General features: G+C 33.5%; 1 long non-coding RNA gene across 1 annotated transcript; it reads left to right on the top strand.

Annotated features, from left to right (window-relative positions):
• The first annotated feature begins 863 nt into the window (after window positions 1–863).
• LOC140598477 (uncharacterized) lies at window positions 864–19,349 on the top strand. The gene is made up of 6 exons (XR_012000902.1): window positions 864–965; window positions 3,503–3,557; window positions 7,476–7,559; window positions 7,633–7,722; window positions 9,892–9,944; window positions 18,870–19,349. It is a non-coding gene; the product is annotated as an uncharacterized lncRNA (long non-coding RNA).
• Window positions 19,350–20,268: the final 919 nt, after the last annotated feature.

Raw genomic sequence — 20,268 nt, 5'->3', positions numbered from 1 at the left:
GTGAGACCAAAGCTGAGTATCCAGTCAGACCTACTCAGACTTCTGAACAATACAACTGTGAGATAATAAATGGATGATTTTTAAGTGGCTAAGTATATGGCCATCTGTTATACAGCAACAGAAAACAATCCAATCCAATCTATGGAGGAAAACCACTCTATAAATCATGCACAGCTGAGGAGAGAGAGAGAAAGGAATGATGAGTTCCAAATGTCCACAGCTTGCTTAATAGTGGGTATAAGATCAGAAAAGTTGCCCGAAGGCAACTACCAATATTCATCTGGACCATTAAATATGGAGCATCTAGTTTATTTGGTCATATTTTAGACACTCTTTTCATTGCTAGAACGCCAGAGTCTAGATCATATTTGCCTCAGTTTTGAGAAACTGACATGAATCTTGAGACAAAGAGGGAGACTGGGCTCTGAATGGCTGGAAGCAAGCAGGAAAAATGACACACCTGTACCAAGTGAACAATCAACCATGATCATGTTCCTCATAGCGACAGAGCATACCTACTTCCATAAACAGAAAACAGAGACTGCGGCAAGCAACCTCTAACTCAATGATAAATATAAAACTATGGATCAGGAAGCAAGCAATCACCTTCAAAGAGAAGCAGTAATTTTTCCTTCAATATCAAACAAAACTAAGATGAAAGGAAACCTCAATTGTGTTATTGTCTTTAATAAACAATACATTTACCAGCATACTAAGGAACATAAAAGTGGAACAGATTGTAAGAAAGACAACTAATTAAACACCGCAGAAATGATCCCTAGGATCAAACATTCAAACAAAACAAACAAACAAAACCCACCAGCAAATAGGCCGACCGATGGAATTTTCTCAGAAAGAAGGCTAAGAACTAATAATTTTACATAGAGCCAGATTATGCTATCATTGCAGGAGTAACGGCGTGAGAGAAGCAGGTGGAGAGAATTCACATGAGGAGAGATGGAAAGGTAAGGGGTGAAGTGGGCTGTGATTTCTTTTGCGAGAGTCTTTGTGGGTGCATTCCTGGAGGATGTGTAGTGAAGTGTCTATAACTGAACAGTAAACAGCCACCTACAGAATCTTCTCCCAACATTTTATCTGAAAAATGCCTCCTTTGGCATGGATGAAGTGAACTGACAGCCAGTACCACTCTCCTAATATACATTATTTCTCTAGAGCTGGAAAAGTCCCAAGGTGAAGTTTTTTTGAAATTTCACAGTCAAGATGAGGATTTCACTAAATCACTGTCATTCCCCAATTAGCCTAGAAAAATGCCTCTGCTTTAAAGTCATTCTTTCACCCATTATTCTTCACACGATAGACACTGGGTCAATGCACAATGTGCTAAAAGACATTAGTGACTTTCCCATATCTTTGACAGAAGTCTTCATGGTGGGACACTTTTGCCATGGGCTTCCACCCAATTGATGTCTTCTATATGATGAATGCAGTGTGCGCTTGATATGAAACCATATTTTCTAAATTTGGCTTTTCGATATAGATCTAATAGAAAACTTTGGGGGGGGTAAGTTTGCATTTTTTTCTACTTTTAACTCTGATGCAATAAAATTGACCTTATTTCCATTCAACTCAGCCATTAGATGAATGTTATATATCTATTAATCCCTTTGTATGCTTTAGCGATAGGTTAACTGAAGATAAGGAGGCTCATGGTAGATAATAATTTTCCTTCCACGTCAATGGTAATGAGCAGAATGTCTCATATAATGAGGATGACTATAATATGTGAATAAAAATATGACAGGTAAAGAGAGAGAAATAAGGATTCAGACTTACCGAATTCAAAAATACCTGAAAAAATTATTACAGGATGTACTCCAGCAAATAAAACAAAATATGTGAAAACTGAATCTAAGATAAAACGTCAGATAAAGGGAATGGTGCTGAATGAAAAGACCAGCAAAATGAACAGTGCTAAAATGATTAACGTTAAAATATTTCAGGAAATAACACCCCACAAAAATTTCTAGCCTAGCAGAAAGGGTGCTTGTTAAGTCTTTCTTGGTTTATTAAATTACTCAGAGAAGATGCGAACATTGATTCCCTTTCAATTTGACTTGTAAATTTTTATATTTAATAAACAAATATGTAAGATTTATATACATTTTAGTTTTTGCAGGTGTTTATAGTGATAAACAAAATTTTGATGCATTCCAGAATTATTTAACTTAGATTGTATATATAGGATTCATATTTTATAATACATTTGCTAGATGTATATTACATGGTTATGTATGTGGAGGGATTTTTTTAAAAGAATTTATTTATTTATTCATGAGAGACACAGAGAGAGAGAAAGAGAGAGAGAGGCAAAGACACAGGCAGAGGGAGAAGCAGGCTCCATGCAGGGAGCCTGATGTAGGACTCGATCCCGGGACTCCAGGATTTTGAAGGTACAACTGGTTACCTCTAACCAAGTGTTCCTGTGGGTATAGCCATATTTTTGCCTTTTTGTGCACTCTGTTCTTCTCCATTGGCATTTTGTAAGAAGGAAGATTTCACTTTAAAATGGAAAGAAGGCTACATTCCAAAATAATTTTCCAAAACAAAAAAAAATATTCTCATTGTGTGTTTGATTAAGATAATGGGCATTAAAGTTAACCACTTGGTAACAGAAAACGTTTATGCTGGAGGGTGGTGGTCGGAGAGATGGGTTAAATGAGTGATAGGTGTTAAGGAGGGCATTTGTTGGGATGAGCACTGGGTTTTATATGTAAGTGATGAATCACTAAATTCTACTCCTGAAACTAACATTACACTATGTTAACTAACTGGAATTTAAATAAACACTTGAAATTAAAAAAGAAAAGTAAATAATAAAAACTTTTAAAATAAACTATTATATAATGAAAGACATTTTAAAAATTAAATAGATCCTGAGGGAGAACACTGACAATAATTTTGAAGACAAAATTAATGAAGCTGAATATATAAAAAGCTAACACAATTTAGTAATAAAAATCCAAAACGGGTTATGAAGAAATCAATTTATGAAAAAAGAAAGATATATGGCAAATGGATTTATAACAAAGATCCTCAAATTCTCCATAATCAGAGAAGCATAAAGATAAAAGCAGACCACATTGTTCTAGTGGGTCAATAAACATAAAGTTGGGTAACTTCCATATTTTGAAGACATTGATGGTCAACAGCTACTCTTGTACACACCTGACTTGGGGAAGAGTATGCAAATGTTTTGGAGTAGAAACTGACAGTATCAATTGATATTAAGTAAGTACATATTATTACACATAAGAAACATATTTTAGATCTATATTCTATATAAAAACCAAAAATTTAAATACACCTAGGATACATCAGATTTTGTTTACAACTGTAAACACTTGGAAAAAACTAAAATGAACATTAAAAGCATATGGTTGAGAAAAGTGTAGAATAATCAGTCATTATAACATAAAATGTACTAAAGAATTAGATGCATATATGTATATTGATCTGAAATATAACCATTTTTACTGCTCAGTGGGAGAAAAAAGCTTCAGGACCACTTGAAGAGCATGATTATCATAATTCTCCAGGTATGTGTGTGTGTCTCTGTATGTGTGGTTATGCACTTCTACAAATGAAATTATGTATTTATATATTATGTATTTATATTGAAAAAATCTAGAAGTTTATGTAACAAAGTATTATCTGTGGATTTTCTTGACCATAAAATAAAGGAGCAGAAAGTACTGAGTCACATATTTTTTAATTTTATTTTACACATTATAAGAGGTTATAGTTTTAACATTTAGGCAATCTATTTTCATTATATTATTCTACTGATTTCGAATTTTAAAAAATGGTATAGGGGCACCTGGGTAGCTCAGTTGGTCAAGCATCTGCCTTTAGCTCAGGTCATGATCTCAGGGTCCTGGGGTAGGATCCCCATGTTATGCTCCCTGCTCAGAAGGGAGTCTTCTTCTCCTTCTCCCTCTGCCCCTTCTGCTCCCCACTCTTTCTCTCTCCTTCAAATAAACAAAATCTTAAAAAAAAACAGTATAATCCAATATTTAAAAAAAATCTATCATACTATATGGCTTATAATAAAATGAATTATAATATTGCATATTTCTTTTCCATTCTCACTTGTATCACCAGAAAGTTTTGCATAGTGATGGTCGGTTTTGACTCAAGAGCTATATAGATGCTTATAGAAGAAAAGTTATTCCAAGGACAAAGGAAAAAGAAAACAAAAAAAGGTAGATTTGATTGACAAATTCAACTCTATTGAGGAAATATTTTCTTTAAAAGAAAATTAAGTTCAAGGGTTTATAACTTCACTTCAGGCAATAGAACTTAAATTTAGACTGCTAAATCTCCATCAACTTAGAGAAAAAAGAATATATAAAAACCTTGGTTAGGTCAGGTAGTACCCCGTGAATCTCAGGATCAAAAGAAACTTTACAATTAGTTAAAGATAATATTTGAGTTGTGCATATAGTTTATAGATAAACCATATGCTTGAATAGATATTTTTTCAAGCATATTTCCAGTTAATTTATATAATAACATTTGAAAAGAAAACAGAAATTGAAAAGAAAAAAAGGGGCAAAATTTGGCCAGATTAGTTTTGCTAGTTCAAAGTATCTGTGCACTTTGTAATTTAAGTAAAATAATTAAATTAGCTTGTTTGAAAGACTGACCTTCCAATATTTTAAGGTTGACTTTGAGTTTGTTTAAACTTCCTAAGTCACTAAAAATATAATTTCTTGTAAGATATTTATTTATAAAAAGCCAAATTGTTATGGGATTTCTTCATTTGAAGTCAAGCAAAATACATAGCCAGCATACAAATGTGGGTATCTCTTGGTCCTACAATAAAAAGCCAACCACAACTTCACAATAATACTGTTTCTCTGTTGTAGAGGGGGAAACTTGATTTCTGCTCTTTCTGTGAATACATTCCAGAAAAAAAAATTATTTCTTTGAAACTTACTGTTGTTTATTTATTTTCTCATCTTTAATTTTAAAAAGTTATTAGATAAACTTATTTGACTGCAAAGGGTATGTATGTGTGTGTGAGAGAGAGACAGAGACAGAGAGACAGAGAGAAGGAAAACTTTGTTAAAGCAACGACCTGAACATCTGAATGTAATATTGGAGTAATTTAGCATTTCCGTGATCTCTCCTCCTACCTGACATCTTTATTTAGAATTGTGCAAGGTTCAGTTTATCCTTTTCTATTGCTGATGCTTTGACTGGTCTTTGTAATCTCAGCTTCATTTCTGATTCTAGTTCTGGAACTTTCAGATCACTTTCAGAATCAGCCCCCGTTTGATGTCTGTTCACACTAGCCAAACTGTCTTGCCATTTTCGTCTGACCTCTGTTAGTCTTTTGAGGGGCAGATTTTGATGCTAAAGTTGCTTTTATGTCTCTGAGAGGAGTCATATACACTAGTTTATCCTCTTTATTTTTATTTTGAATCATAGCCATGGTCTTTTGACGTGCCCTGCAGCTATAGCTTGGTCACCATATCGTTTATTCCTTTATTCCCTTTTTCTAAATGAATCTTGATTTTTCTCCAAAGCTTTCGTCGGATATATCCTTTTACTTGTTCCAGAATCATTCAGTAGAACCAAAGCAGATATGTGTGTGTGTGTCCATATACATATATGGAGAGATGCATATACAATATGTACAACATATGTATTAATAACTACAAATGAATTATAAATTACACCTAAGATTTCTTGAATTATTGGGCTAATTTTTATTATTACTTTTTCATGAGCGGTATAATCCCCTATGGAAGTTGAGTAAGTGGTTTTATATTTTAAAATAATGGATTAGCAAAGAAAAAGTACTATCGTTTGTTTTTGAGGGCATCTCTGGTTGCATTTAAAAAATCTAATTCCTGTCCCCAGTTTTTATATCATCAATCCTTATTATTTTAAACTTTCATTTTAAAATATACTGAAATACACAGAAAGGAGTACACAAATGACAAAGAATTTCCATTTAGCCTTCATTCGTTGTCTTCAAAATTTGACATATTATGTGACCGATTATCAACACTTAGAAATTAAATTAATATCATACTAAATTAATCTACTGACATTATTCAAATTAATTTAATTGCCCAACTGACTTCCTTTTTCTGGCTCAGGATCTAATCCAGGATCAAACAAAGCATTTTGTTTTCATGTCTCCTTAGTGTCTTCTGACACAATTCTGTATTGTTTCTTTGCTTTTCATGACCTTAAAACTTTTGAAGTGTATTTTGTAAACTGTTCTTTAATGAGGGTTTATCTCATGTTTTCTCCTGATTATGTTATGAATTTTTTAATAAGAATACAACAGAAGTAACAGTGTGCCTTTTTTGGTACATCATTTTAGCAGGTAAACGATGTCATCGCCGGTCATGTTAACTTTGTGTGCTTAATTATGTTGATGTATGACAGGTTTTTCAACTGCAGTTATGGTTTTCCCTTATAATTAGTAAGTATCATGTGGCAAGAAACTTTGAAGGCATATAGACTGGTTTTTATCATACTTGCGCTAACTAATTTTGGCAAGCATTGATCTGATGTTTTTCTTTTATTTTTTCTTTTATTATTTTTTTGATGTTTTTCTTTTAAATAAAAAAAGTCATTTATCTTTCTTCATTGGACCACCTGTGATAATCAAACTATGATTTCTATTTTTCTTGAATATGCTGTGATATTTCACCTATACTTTATAATAAATAACAACAAATTCAATAGACCAGAGCAATAGGTCTAAGATTAATGAGACGGAGGATATAGCTTTTGGTTTTATATAGTTGCAAAGTGCATGGCTTCTAGGGACATTTTGAGAACCTGCTAATAAAGGACAATGAGGAGTCTTGATGAGAATGGAAATTGAAGGTTGATATCCATATGATATAAAAGAAAAAAATAATAGCTTACTATATTATTTCTGCTGCCCAGTGGAACATTAACAAAACTGAATTACCCTATAAAGAGAATAATGACTTGGAAATGTCTATGAAAAATAAGATGTTCAGTAGTTTTTAATTATAGAAAAACTTTTTTTCTAACAATAAATATAAAAATTTAGCAAACGAAAAGATGCCAAGTTTTGCATATACTTCGGCAATTTTAGTAGAGAGGAGAGTTTTTAAAATTATTTGAAGTCTTAAGATCTAGATTTATGTTTCAGAGCTATGATCACACATTAAAGATGGGTGCCAGTATAATTGAAACTTAGCAGAACAGTTGAAAATTATCCAATACATGAATGCCGTTAGTGATAATGATATCCTCATAGAGGGCAATTCTAATTGCAAATTTCAACATTTCTCATCGTCATGAAAAGGCATGCCAGCATACAATTCAATAACTTTAATCACCATTAGTTTTTTTTCATTCGGGTTCTATCTTACTGAAAGCAACTAAGAAAGTTAAGATGCCCTTGGCTTCTTTTTGATTGCTGGAAATCTGATCCATGTTCTGCTATTTTACTCAAGATTTGGGGAAATTTGATGAGGTTCATTTCCTGAACTTTCCGTGCCTAGAAGAGTAAAGGAGGATACATCACAAGCAGTGCACAGGTAACACATGTCTGCTACAAATTATTTTATTTTTGTTTTCAAACCCAAAGTAACTCTAAGCATCTCATTTCAGGTCAATGACTTGAAGCAACTGGGTAGACAAACATGAGGGACATACTTTTGGGTAAAATGTGTTCCATTGCATAGTCTAACATTTGGCCAGGTGAGTACCCGCTTTGCCTACATAAAGAAATATTTCTTGGTTATATTCTCCATTCTGCACCTTCCCTATGAAGGGTCAGATCTTAACACTTAGTGTTAAAAGTTAACACATTCTGTAAGAAGGAAAATGCCATAGAAAAAAGACTGAAAAGAAGACTGTATGTGGACTAGAATTAAGATGGGTTAGAGTAAGTTCAGTCACACTTGAGAGAATTTCCATGAATGAGGAGGGGCAATCAGCTGTTATTTTTAACATAATATGACATTTTAAAACAGGTACTTTCATGGTTGTTTCTTTAAAGTAATTTTATGTAACTTAGTGACACTTCCTCCTGAAAAATCATGTCCATCCAGAAGCTTAGAATGTTACCTTATTTGGAAATGGATTCTTTTTAGATATCATTAGTTAAGGATCTTGAGATGAAATCATCCTGGATTGAGGATGGACCCTAAATCCAGTGACTGGTGTCCCTATAAGAAGGGGAAAATATGCAAAAGGACAGAGTAGACAATTTGAAGATGGAAGCAAATATTGAAGTTATGCTACCACAGTCCAAGGAATGTCTGGGATCTTTAGAAGCCAGGAAAGGCAAAGATTCTTGGCACAACCTTCAGAGGGTGCATGGCACTGCTGACATCTTGATTTTGGAATTTAAACCTAACTCCAGTACTAGAGAAGAACAAACTCTTTTTGTTTTAAATCTCCCAGATTGTGATATTTTATTACAACAGCCCTAAGCAGCAGATGCAGATTTTGTTACTATGACTAAGATTCTGTGCTAATAGATGGTTAAAACTGCAGCAGAGTTAGGAACTGAGCAATGGGTAACACCTGGAAGAGCTCTGAGACACTGGTGATAGAAAGCCTCGTTTGCCTCGAAGAGTCAGTTGGTAGAAATACGAATGCACAATGCAAGCTCCTCATGTGGAGCTTGAGGAGCTTGGTAGTGAGTGCTTCTTTTTTTTCTTTTATTTATTTATTTTTTAAAATAAATTTATTTTTTATTGGTGTTGAATTTACCAACATACAGAATAACACCCAGTGCTCATCCCGTCAAGTGCCCCCCTCAGTGCCCGCCACCCAGTCACCCCCACCCCCCTCCCTCCCCCCCTTCCACCACCCCTAGTTCGTTTCCCAGAGTTAGGAGTCTTCATGTTCTGTCTCCCTTTCTGATAGTTCCCACACATTTCTTCTCCCTTCCCTTCTATTCCCTTTCACTATTATTTATATTCCCCAAATGAATGAGAACATATCATGTATCGGAGAAGGACAAACATTACATTTTTTTTCTTTTAAATATTTATTTATTTTATATGCTTTAGAGAGAGAGAGCGAGACAGAAAGAGAGAGCGAGAAAGAGACAGGAAGAATGAGTGGTGGAAGAGGCAAAGGGAGGGAGATAATCTTGAGCAAACTCTGTGCTGAGCACAGAGCCCAATGTGGGCCTGAATCTCAGGACCTTGAGATCATGACCTGAGCCAAAATCAAGAGTCAGATGCTTAACTGATTGAGCCACCCAAGCTCCCCTGAAAATCCTCCTATTACCTTAGAGAATGTATATATTTCATGTAGAGTATGTTGGTAAAAAAAAAAAAAAAAAAAAAACAATGAAAGGTACTCCTGGTGAGTTCAAAAGAGATGAAAAACATGCTATTGGAAACTGGAGGAAAAGTGATCTTTATTAAAAAGTGGGCAGAAAACTTGGCTGTACTGGATTCTATCATGGGGTGGAGAGAGAACTTGTAAGCAATAAACTAGAATATTTATCTAAGGAGATTTCTAAGCAAAGTGTTAAGGATACAGCCTGATTTCTCCAGGCTGTCATGAGTATATGACCTTGGAACCCCAGATGAGGGTTGTAACAGCTTCACTGTAAATTCCCATAATGATGTATAATAGCCAAGTCTCTGGCGGCTAGTAAAGACCATAAGATACCTGACATTTTAAGATATAAAAAAACAAAGTGATTGTATTTAGTTTTAGGTCATTTTGATAAAAGATGAATGCTACATCAGGTAAATCATCCACTGAACAGAATAATTTCTGAGAATTATTTCATTTTACCTTGTCACAGAAAGGATTTTGTTAAGCTTGAAATTTTATGTATGATTGACATACCTTCAGCATGAACTGCCAAGATTTCTATTTTTTTTCCCTCCGGCATACTAGGTATTTGAGAGACTGAAGAAATCATTTGAGGAATAACTATCCATATGGAAAATGTGAGTTGAAGTTCATTTGCAAATGTCTCACCTGCTTTGGTGTAATAAGGCCAGAAGTAGAAATACACTCACACTCTTGACTATGACAAATATGTTTGCACTTGTAATTCACGAACAACATACTCAAACTGTACATATAGATTATATGGCATACTGACTGTACTAAGGAATATACCTCTACAATTTCTCAATTTTCTCATTTATTTATTGACCAGGAAGAAATTGTGTGTTTAAGAGAGAGTAGAGAGTACAGGCAGTATTTGTGAAAATCAAGTGATAAAGGGGAAATTCTTTAACATATTAGGCTTGGATTAACATCTCTATTGTAATTCCTCTTTAACTTGAACAATCATAACAGTAACAAAATCTCAAAATCCATGCACCGCTTATTCAGTTTTTTATGCAATTAAATGTCATGTAGCGTTACTAAACTATTTCCTCACATTTCTTTCTTGCATTTTTTCCTTTTGGTGAAGTACACGTTTAGTTATTTTTTTTTTCTGGTGGGATCTAGAGCCATAAGGTATTTTTGCTTTTGTATTTTAATATATTTCAAATATATTTCTTTCTCCTTTATTTTTGTTTATTTTTAAGAGATTTTTATTTATTTATAAGAGAGAGAGAGGGAGGGGAGCAGAGGGAGAGAGATAAGCAGACTCCATGCTGACCTCAGAGCCCAAAGCGAGGCTCAGGCTCAGGACCCTGACTGAGATCATGACCTGAGCCCAAACCAAGAGTCAGAACCTTAACCCCACTGAGCCACCAGGTGTCCCTCACCTTTACTTTAGAATGTTAGTTTAGTCATCTTTAGATTTCCTGTTAGACGAGTCTTTACCTTACCATCTTTGAATATATTATTCTATTGATCTCTGCCATTTGTTGTTCTGGGTTAGAAATCTGCTGTTTGTTATTATTTTTTTCATAGATCATTTTTGTATCTGTTTTGTAGTTTAGCAGTTTCTCCTATTGTTTCTGATATTGTTTGATTCTAGAATTTATTTTAATCATTTAAGTTTGTTCACTTATAGTTTCAAATTTTAGTTTACAAATAGATGGAGGGGCCCTGGGTGACTCAGTTGGTTCGGTATCCAACTCTGGATTTTGGCTCAGGTTATGGTCTCAGGGTCCTGGAATCCAGTCCCACACTGGACTCTGCTGAGCATGGAGACTTCTTGAGATTCTCTCTCTCTCTGCCCCTCTCCCTGCTCACACTTTGTCTCTTTCTCTCTTTCAAAAAAAAAAAAGAATAGATGGATTTAAAAATCTGATGGGAGAGATTGCAGGATGCTTACCAAAGCCTGTTTTATTTTCCTCAAAAACACACTGGGCAATATATTTGCCATCCTTCCTTGAAATGAAATATAACTGTGTGACCGATAGTCAGTTATGAATAAGTGAAATACACATGGACAACTTTCAGGTCTTGCTCATCAAACCTCCTCACATTAATTATTTTGCTATGTCCCCTTCTGTTAGATTAATAGTGAATTTCCAAGCCATGTGTTAAAGATAGAAAAGCCCCAGGATGGGGGGATCCCTGGGTGGCGCAGCGGTTTGGCGCCTGCCTTTGGCCCAGGGCGCGATCCTGGAGACCCGGGATCAAATCCCACATCGGGCTCCCGGTGCATGGAGCCTGCTTCTCCCTCTGCCTATGTCTCTGCCTCTCTCTCTCTCTCTGTGACTATCATAAATAAATAAATAAAAATTAAAAAAAAAAAAAAAAGAAAAGCCCCAGGATGAAAAGATCCTTAATTCTGAACCACCATGAGAAGGACAGTGACACACAAACCAGCAAAACTTTTGAATATTAAGGAGCAGAAAAAGAAACTCTCTGTTCTGACCATTAAATATCTTGCTGTTTGTGACATTGGCTAACATTACTAGGTACAGTCCTTTCTAGTTGCTATATTGTATTAATTTACTTATCAAGAAGGGCATTTTCTCAAATATGCCTAGCTCACAAGTTGTCTAGAAGTTGTAATTGACCATACGTTGCTACAAAATCAAAAGTTTAAAAGTGCAAAAAATGTAAAATTTTAAAAATTATTAAATTAGCATTGATAATTAATTGCAGGCTATTGTGTGTGATTATTTTTTTAAAATCACTATAAAAATAGTTTTACCTACTGTGGAGCACATATTTTGCATTTGCATCCATTGTAACTTTACCACTATATGTGTGATGATTTATCTGTTCATTTCATCATTAAGACCAGTAAGACATTGTTCATATATACCAGATAAGTATAAATCTTACCTTACCTAGAAAGAGCATGTTTTCTCTTTCTTGTTACATAGTTAGAACAGGTAAAGTAGTATTGTTGGCAGAGAGATAAACATGAACACAAATATTAAAATGTATTAACATGTATCAGCATATAATGAAGAGGTGGTTTAATAAATATTATTTATTTATTATATATTATATTATTTTCCCTCCTTGTATGTATATGTTAGGGCATGATGAGAAAACATTTTCCAACTCCCTTATATCTAGGTGGTGTTATGGGAAATATTCTCAACACTAGACTGTCTGTAGGAATGATATGGGTTCCTGCAAGGTCAAGAAGCTAAAAGAGGGTGTACCAGATGTTCCTTCCCATCTACTAGTTTCTAGCAGTGGGAAATGGAGCCTAGAACATGACAAAGCCTTCAGATAGAATGATGTTATGCTCTGAATTATTACAGTGAGCAGTAAGCCTTTGTAGATCATGGCCTCTTCCTTCACTGACCTAAACTGGATGGTAACATGAGTAAGAAATAAAACCTCTACTTGGTGAAACCACTGAGATTTGGGAATGTGCTTATTTTAGTACCTAGAATTCCTTAAGCCACCAATTATGGAGTGCTTAGGTACAATGTAGCTATTCAAGGAATAATATTGAATGTTCTCACAGGACTTTTAAAAATTAAAATCTAATGACAACAGAAAAGTTATAATTCCATAGATACATACATGAGAGGAACTGATAAAAAAATGAGACTAGGCCTACTAATGCATATCTGGAGGTTATAGAAAATGGAAGCCTCTGATAAAGTGTGTTTGATATGCTTATAATGGATTTAATTTGAAAATTAACTTGTTTTTGGTTCTGTGAACTATTTGATTGATACCCCTAAGAGTTGGGAAGTTAAAATAAGAAGAGGAAATAAGAAGGATTGGGGCAGAGATACTGCAGCTCATAGAGGAGAAAAAATCCCTTTTAGTTTCACAAAAGGTGATTGTTCACTCATAAAAAAAACAATAACAACAAAAAGATGCTATAAGGGCAGAATGTTTAGATTATGTGACTTGTTTAGGTAAACCATCATGTTACCAAATCAAGATAATAGGTTATAATCAAATTCTTTAGGATGTTAAAATAAAACTATCATTTTCCAGTAGTAAGATTATCCATATGGAATTTCAGAGTTAATGTCTCTAAAATGTAAAGAAAGCTTTTTGGGGGAAAACTGATGCATATTTGAATAAATTTCCTAAAACAGGAAATTATGATTATAGTGTAATTATAGGGTTAGAATTATAACATTGGAAAATGAACTTGTTTAGGCTAGCAACAAAAACAAAGAAAAGAGCTATTTATAATCATTTTTCTTTCTTAAAGATTTTATTTATTTATTCATGACAGACACAGAGACAGAGGCAGAGACACAGGAAGAGGGAGAAGCAGGCTCCATGCAGGGAGCCTGATGCGGGACTCAATCCTGGGTCTTTGAGATTAGGCCCTGGGCTGAAGGTGATGTTAAACTGCTGGGCCACCCGGGTTGCCCCTATTATCATCTTTTTAAAATATATTTTTATTATTATCATCTTTTTAAGATTAATCTAAGATGAAATGTGTAGGACCTGTATGAATAAAATAACAAAAACAATAAAACCCTCCAACAAATAAAATGAATGAACATATTCCAGGTTCCTATATGGAAAATAAGAATAAAATATATAAGTTCTCCCCCAGTGAAAATGTCTTAACAAAAATCGTTATTAGGATTTAATTTTTGAAGCAGTAAATCAAATAAAATTCATCTAGAATGTATGTGTTATCATAAATAGCTTGGGAAAATTTGACAAAAATAATATAGCAGATAATGAAAATATTATGACCATAAAATTCAATATATCATGATACTAGAAGAGGTGTAGTAGAAGAACCTAAATAAAGAAAGAAATGAATGTATATAGAAATCAGTGGGAAAAGACTGGATGTTAAAAAGTTAGAAAGAGAAGTAATCTTTCTTTGAATATAAATAGTAAACTTGAAACCCTAGCTCAACCCCACACCAGCATAAATCTAAGATGAATAGGACAGCAATACAGCCAATTTCCATACTTTCTTCTTCCTTATGAGGTCACTATCTGAAATCATGAAAATATACTACATTTAAATCTGGATAACAACTGTCAATTTATTCTTAAAGAATACATTTAAATCATTTACCTAAAAGTGAGAATAAATGAGGAGGAATAAAATGTTGAACACACACTTTTTTTTAAGGTTTAAAGAAACTTTAATTAAAATATTTTTCTTTCAATAAAAAATATAACAAATTAGACTATAAGCAGACAAATGTCAAAAAATATTTTAATAAGGCAAATACTCAATATATAAAGCTATATTCCAAAATCAGGATTAAAAGTTGTATATACATAATTCATAATTTTACATATATAAATATACACAAAGAATTGGAAGAGTAGATACTTCTTTGAAGAAGATAAAAAAAAATTCCAATATGAGAAGATGTTCCACATCACTAATCACAGGAGGAGTGCGATAAAAAACACAGAGTATCACTTCAGACCTGTTAAGATTTCTATTGGGGAAAAAAAAAAGGCAAGTTTTGGTAAAAATGTGGAGAAATCTGAACCTTTCTTCAAAGGTTGAATCTGGATCTTCAGTGCTCTTTGTGGAAATGTACATTGGTGCAGCCACTATGGAAAACAGTATGGAGGTCCCTCAAAAAACTAAAAATGGAACTACCATGTGATCCAGCAATCCCATTTCTCTGTGAATCTCAAAGAGATATTTTCACTCCCATGTTTATTGAGCATTACCCACAATAGCTAAGAGATAACAACAAAAAAAACAAAAAAAAACCCTAAATGTTCATTGATGTATGAATGGATTAAAAAAACTGTGGTGTACACCCACAAAGGAACATTATACAGCCATAAAAAGTAAAGAAATCCTGTCATATGCTGCAACATGGACCTAATTTGAAGACACTATGCTAACTGAAATAAGAAAGTTAAATATATACTGTAAATATGGAAATCAGGTACTCCATGATTCCATGACTATGAGTTATCTACTAGAAGTCAAACTCAAAAGTAGACTGATGGTTGCCAAGTGCTTATGGGAAGGGGAAATGGAGGGTTGTTGTATAATGAGTCCACGTTTTAGTCTTGCAAGGTGAAATTCTAGAGATCATGCTTCTAGTTAACAATCTTGTACTACACTCTTAGAATTTAACAAGGGATACCTGGGTGGCTCAGGGGTTGAGTGTCTGGCTTCAACTCAGGTTTTGATCCCGGGTCTGAGGATCTAGTCCCACATCAGGGTCCCTGCAGGGAGCCTGCTTCTCTCTCTGCCTGTGTCTCTGCCTCTCTCTCTGTGACTCTCATGAATAAATAAATAAAATATTTTTTTAAAAAAAAGAATTTAACAAGGTAGGTCTCATGTTATATGTTTTTACCAAAAGAAAGGGAGGAGAGAAGGAAGGAAGGAAGGAAGGAAGGAAGGAAGGAAGGAAGGAAGGAAGCCAGCAAGCTAGCCAAGCGAACTTTCTTAAAAAGAAAGTTAGTATCAAAATATCATCTGAAAAGAAACTCTCTGGGTTGTTAGTCTAGAATTATTTAGCAGAAAAGCTGTCATGTGTTCTTCTCCAGTCACCTTAATCATGGTTCATGTGCCTTTCCTTTAATTGGATTCCTCAGAATCTCCTTCATACTTTTATTCTCACTGCAAAGTAATTTTTTAGATATTGTCAGGCTTTCCGGATTCCTGCTACATTAAAATTGTGGGTTTGGGGTTTGGTTGGCTTTTCTGTTAAGTGTTGTTTGAGCCTAAAAGCATTTCTCATTATTTTCTTTAACATTCAATTGTGATTTTCATATGGCTTCACTGAACTCAAGATGAAAACTTGTGTTCTTTTTGCTGTGCCAATACGGATGTTTTATCCCTTTTCTTGTAGATGACCTGTTTAAACTGTTATTTTTAAGTAAAAGCATATAAATTATTATAGAGTTTACCTTCCAAAAATTAGCATGATAGCCACAGAAGTTTGGGGCTTCTTGGAGCATTTTCATTGTTTCATCCTGATGGTATTATCTATAAAGAATATAGTCACTCATTTAGTATGTATAATTTTATTTAAAGAATAGACATTTTTGCTGAACTAAGAAATAGAGCAGAAAGCTAAGAGAAAAATTTTTCAACCAGTTAGTACAGCATGAATATCGCTATAAATATTTACAATGCATTTCATCTTCACATAGTAGCCTCAAATTGCTTTGAAAATAATTATATTTTTCTGTATAACAATAATAGAAAGTTAACTACTGAAATGCAATTTGAACATGGTTTAGCTACTAATTAAGTCTACTAATTACTTTGAAGTCACGACTTCATAATGAATTTGAGAGACAGATCTTTAAAAATGTATTTTGCCGGTTTTATTAGTATTTAAGTCAGTGCATTTATATGAACATGTCCAAAACACAACACAACAAACACAACACAACTTTGATTTTATATTTGCAAGATTGTGCTACAAAAAATATCATACCACTACCTGGTATTTTAAAGTTAAAAATAATTATTATTAAGGTATAGTATCCATAAAGAATACACGTATTTTGGGTGTACATTTTGACAAAGGGTCAAAACAGATATAACCTTGGAATTATTATCTTAATTATTATTATTATAAAACATTTCTGTAACACATACAGTTTTCTGTCCATAAATTACCCTCATCCTTCACATCTCATTCTTCCACCTGAGACAACCACTGCTCTGCTTTCTCTAATTAAAGGTTAATTTTTTCCCTTCTAAAATTTCATATCAAATCTGAGAGGTTGTATTCTTTTGTACGTGGCTTCTTTCACTCAGCAGACTTTTTAGTTTCATTTTTGCTTTCATGTTTATTAGTATTTAATTCTTTCACATTACCAAGGAGTTTTCCTATGTGTACATCTCAATGTTTATTCATTGACTTGATAGATATTTATATATTTTTTCCAGTTTGGAAAAAAATAAACAACACTGTGAACATTCATTTACACATTATTTTCTGTATATTAGTTTAAGTTTCTTTTGGCTAAATGCCTAGAAATGAAATTACCTCATGATACAGGCAAAGTTTATATGAAACTTCCAAACCATTTTACACTCTAACCAGCAATATGTGAGAGACTAGGTTGTTTTTTACACCCTCACCAACATTGACAAGTCTTGATATTAGATATTCTAGTGGCTGTTTAGTGGTGGTATTCCACAGTGGTTTTAATTTGCATTTTTCTGATGACTATTAAATATTGAGTCTCTTCATGTGATTATGAGGTATTCACATGTCTTCTTTGGGGAAGTGCATATTCAAATATTTGCCCACGTTTTATTGGACTGTTGACCTTGAAGTTGAAGAGATTTATAAAGTCCTTTGTCTAATAATGTATGTCAATTATTTTCTCTCCATCTCAGCCTTACTTTTCATTTTTAAAAGGTGTCTTACAGGAATAAGTAATAAGGTTAGATAAATTATATCATATTTTTATTTTTTATGTTTTATTTTTTATATCATATTTGTAAATGCTTTATGCTTTTGCATCCTATCAAGGAAATCATTGCCTAATTAAGGTCACAACATTTTTTCCCTAAATTTTCTGCTTTATGAAGATCTTTCTTATGCTTTCTTCTTCTTCCTATCTTTCCCATACTTATGATTTCTGTATTTCACACCAGTGATCTTTATGTCTATTCTCATGTGGATAATATTTAGTGTGGTTTAAGAGGAAATCTTAAAATCAGTCAGTGTAAATCCTCTAAATTTGTTTATTTTTTTTTAATTAGGTATTCTGCATCATTTATATTTAACTATAGATTGTGGAATTAGTGTCAATTTCCGAAATGAAAAATCCTACTGACATTTTGCTTGAGTTGCACTGAACCTATGTATACCACTTTGGAAAGAACTGACATCATAACCATACTGAGATTTGCAATTCTTGAAAATGGTACATGTCTCCATTTATAGTGTTTAGGTCATCTGTAATTTCTTCTAGCAATGTTTCTTAGTTTTATGTATGCAGTACTTGCATAAATTTTGTTAACTATGTAGTTAATATTTCTGGATGGTATTGTCAATGGCATTGATTTTTATATTCTATTTGTTTATAATTATTGTCTACAAACTACAATTGATTTTGGTATATGATCTATTATCTTATGGACTCATTAAATAAAATCATATGTTCTAATATATTTTTTAGATCCTCTGATATTTTATACCTATATCATGTCTTCACGAACAAAGAAAAATTAATATTTCACTTCTAAATCTTATATATTGTCTTCTGTCTTGCTTTCTTGCATTTGTTAGGACTTAGTAGAATAATTTAAAATAATGAAGGCAAACAGCTTTGTCTTATTCCTGATATTAGGTTAAAAAAGGTTTTTTTTTGTTGTTTTTACTATTAAACATGACTTTACATCTAAGGTTTTGATAGATGCCATTTATCCAACCTAAAGAATTTATCTTCCATTCCTAGATCTATTAGTGTTTTGTTTTGTTTAATATGAATGGTTGATTTTGTTAACAATTTTAAAGATTATTTTGGGTAAATTAAATGGATTTTCTTCTTCTGGTAATATGATGAAATCTATTATATAATTTTTAGATGTTAAACCATCTTTATCTTCTTAGGATAAACCACAGCTGTTTATTTTGGCAGCCATGGTAATAAGCTGCTCAAATCTCCTTTAAGAGGACCTGCTACAGGGAGCTCAGTTGAATGAAAGGCCATGCTCACCTGGGCTGCTCCAAGCTGATCCATCAGTACTGAAGGCGTCCCAGCACAGGCATATCCTTGCTTGCTGTGGAAATCTTTTCATGGACAACTCTTATTCAGGAAATTCCACCCAACTCATCAAGATTTTGTAAAAACCTGTGCTGTAGTCTAAGGTTCTTACTATGCAAATGTCCCCTCCATCTCTTCTTTGATAGATGATAAACCACCTTAATAATTTGCTCATTTACTCCTTTTTTCCATCACTTTTATTCTTAGTGTTGTCTTCCTAAATGAAAGTCTAGCATGTTTAATACATTTATTTTATTATAATATTATCATATTCATATAATAATGTTCACTTATATGTATGTATATATGAATTATGTCTCATTTTATTGCAGTTTAATTTTATTATTTTAATAATATAATAATATGTATATGTGTATGTATAAGAAATTAATATGTATATGTATTTGAAAATTCTGTCTCATTTTTATTTTACTGTTTCTATCCTTGGAGCGAATTATAGAATCTTTTTTTCTGAAAGAATTTGTACAGAATTAATGTTTATTGCTTCTTTTGAATATTTGATAGAATTCATCAGAGAAGAGACCTGGGCACAGAGTTTTCTTTATAAGAAAGCTTTATTTTTTTTTGTTTTAATAAATTAATTTTTTATTGGAGTTCAATTTACCAACATACAGAATAACACCCAGTGCTCATCCCGCCAAGTGTCCCCCTCAGTGCCCATCACCCATTCACCCCCACTCCCCACCCTCCTCCCCTTCCACCACCCCTAGTTCATTACCCAGAGTTAGGAGTCTTCATGTTCTGTCTCCCTTCCTGATATTTCCCACACATTTCTTCTCCCTTCCCTTCTATTCCCTTTCACTATTTTTTATATTCCCCAAATGAATGAGAACATACACTGTTTGTCCTTCTCCGATTGACTTACTGCACTCAGCATAATACCCTCCAGTTCCATCCACGTTGAAGCAAATGATGGGTACTTGTCATTTCTAATGGCTGAGGAATATTCCATTGTATACATAGACCACATCTTCTTTATCCATTCATCTTTCGATGGACACCGAGGTTCCTTCCACAGTTTGGCTATTGTGGACATTGCTGCTAGAAACATCAGGGTGAAGGTGTCCCAGGGTTTCATTGCATCTGTATCTTTGGGGTAAATCCCCAACAGTGCAATTGCTGGGTCGTAGGGCAGGTCTATTTTTAACTCTTTGAGGAACCTCCACACAGTTTTCCAGAGTGGCTGCACCAGTTCACATTCCCACCAACAGTGCAGGAGGGTCC

This window comes from Vulpes vulpes, chromosome 4 (assembly GCF_048418805.1).
Source record: "Vulpes vulpes isolate BD-2025 chromosome 4, VulVul3, whole genome shotgun sequence".
Lineage (NCBI taxonomy): Eukaryota > Metazoa > Chordata > Mammalia > Carnivora > Canidae > Vulpes > Vulpes vulpes.
The sequence above is the reverse complement of the archived record's forward strand: the minus strand, read 5'-3'. Positions and strand labels throughout refer to the sequence as shown.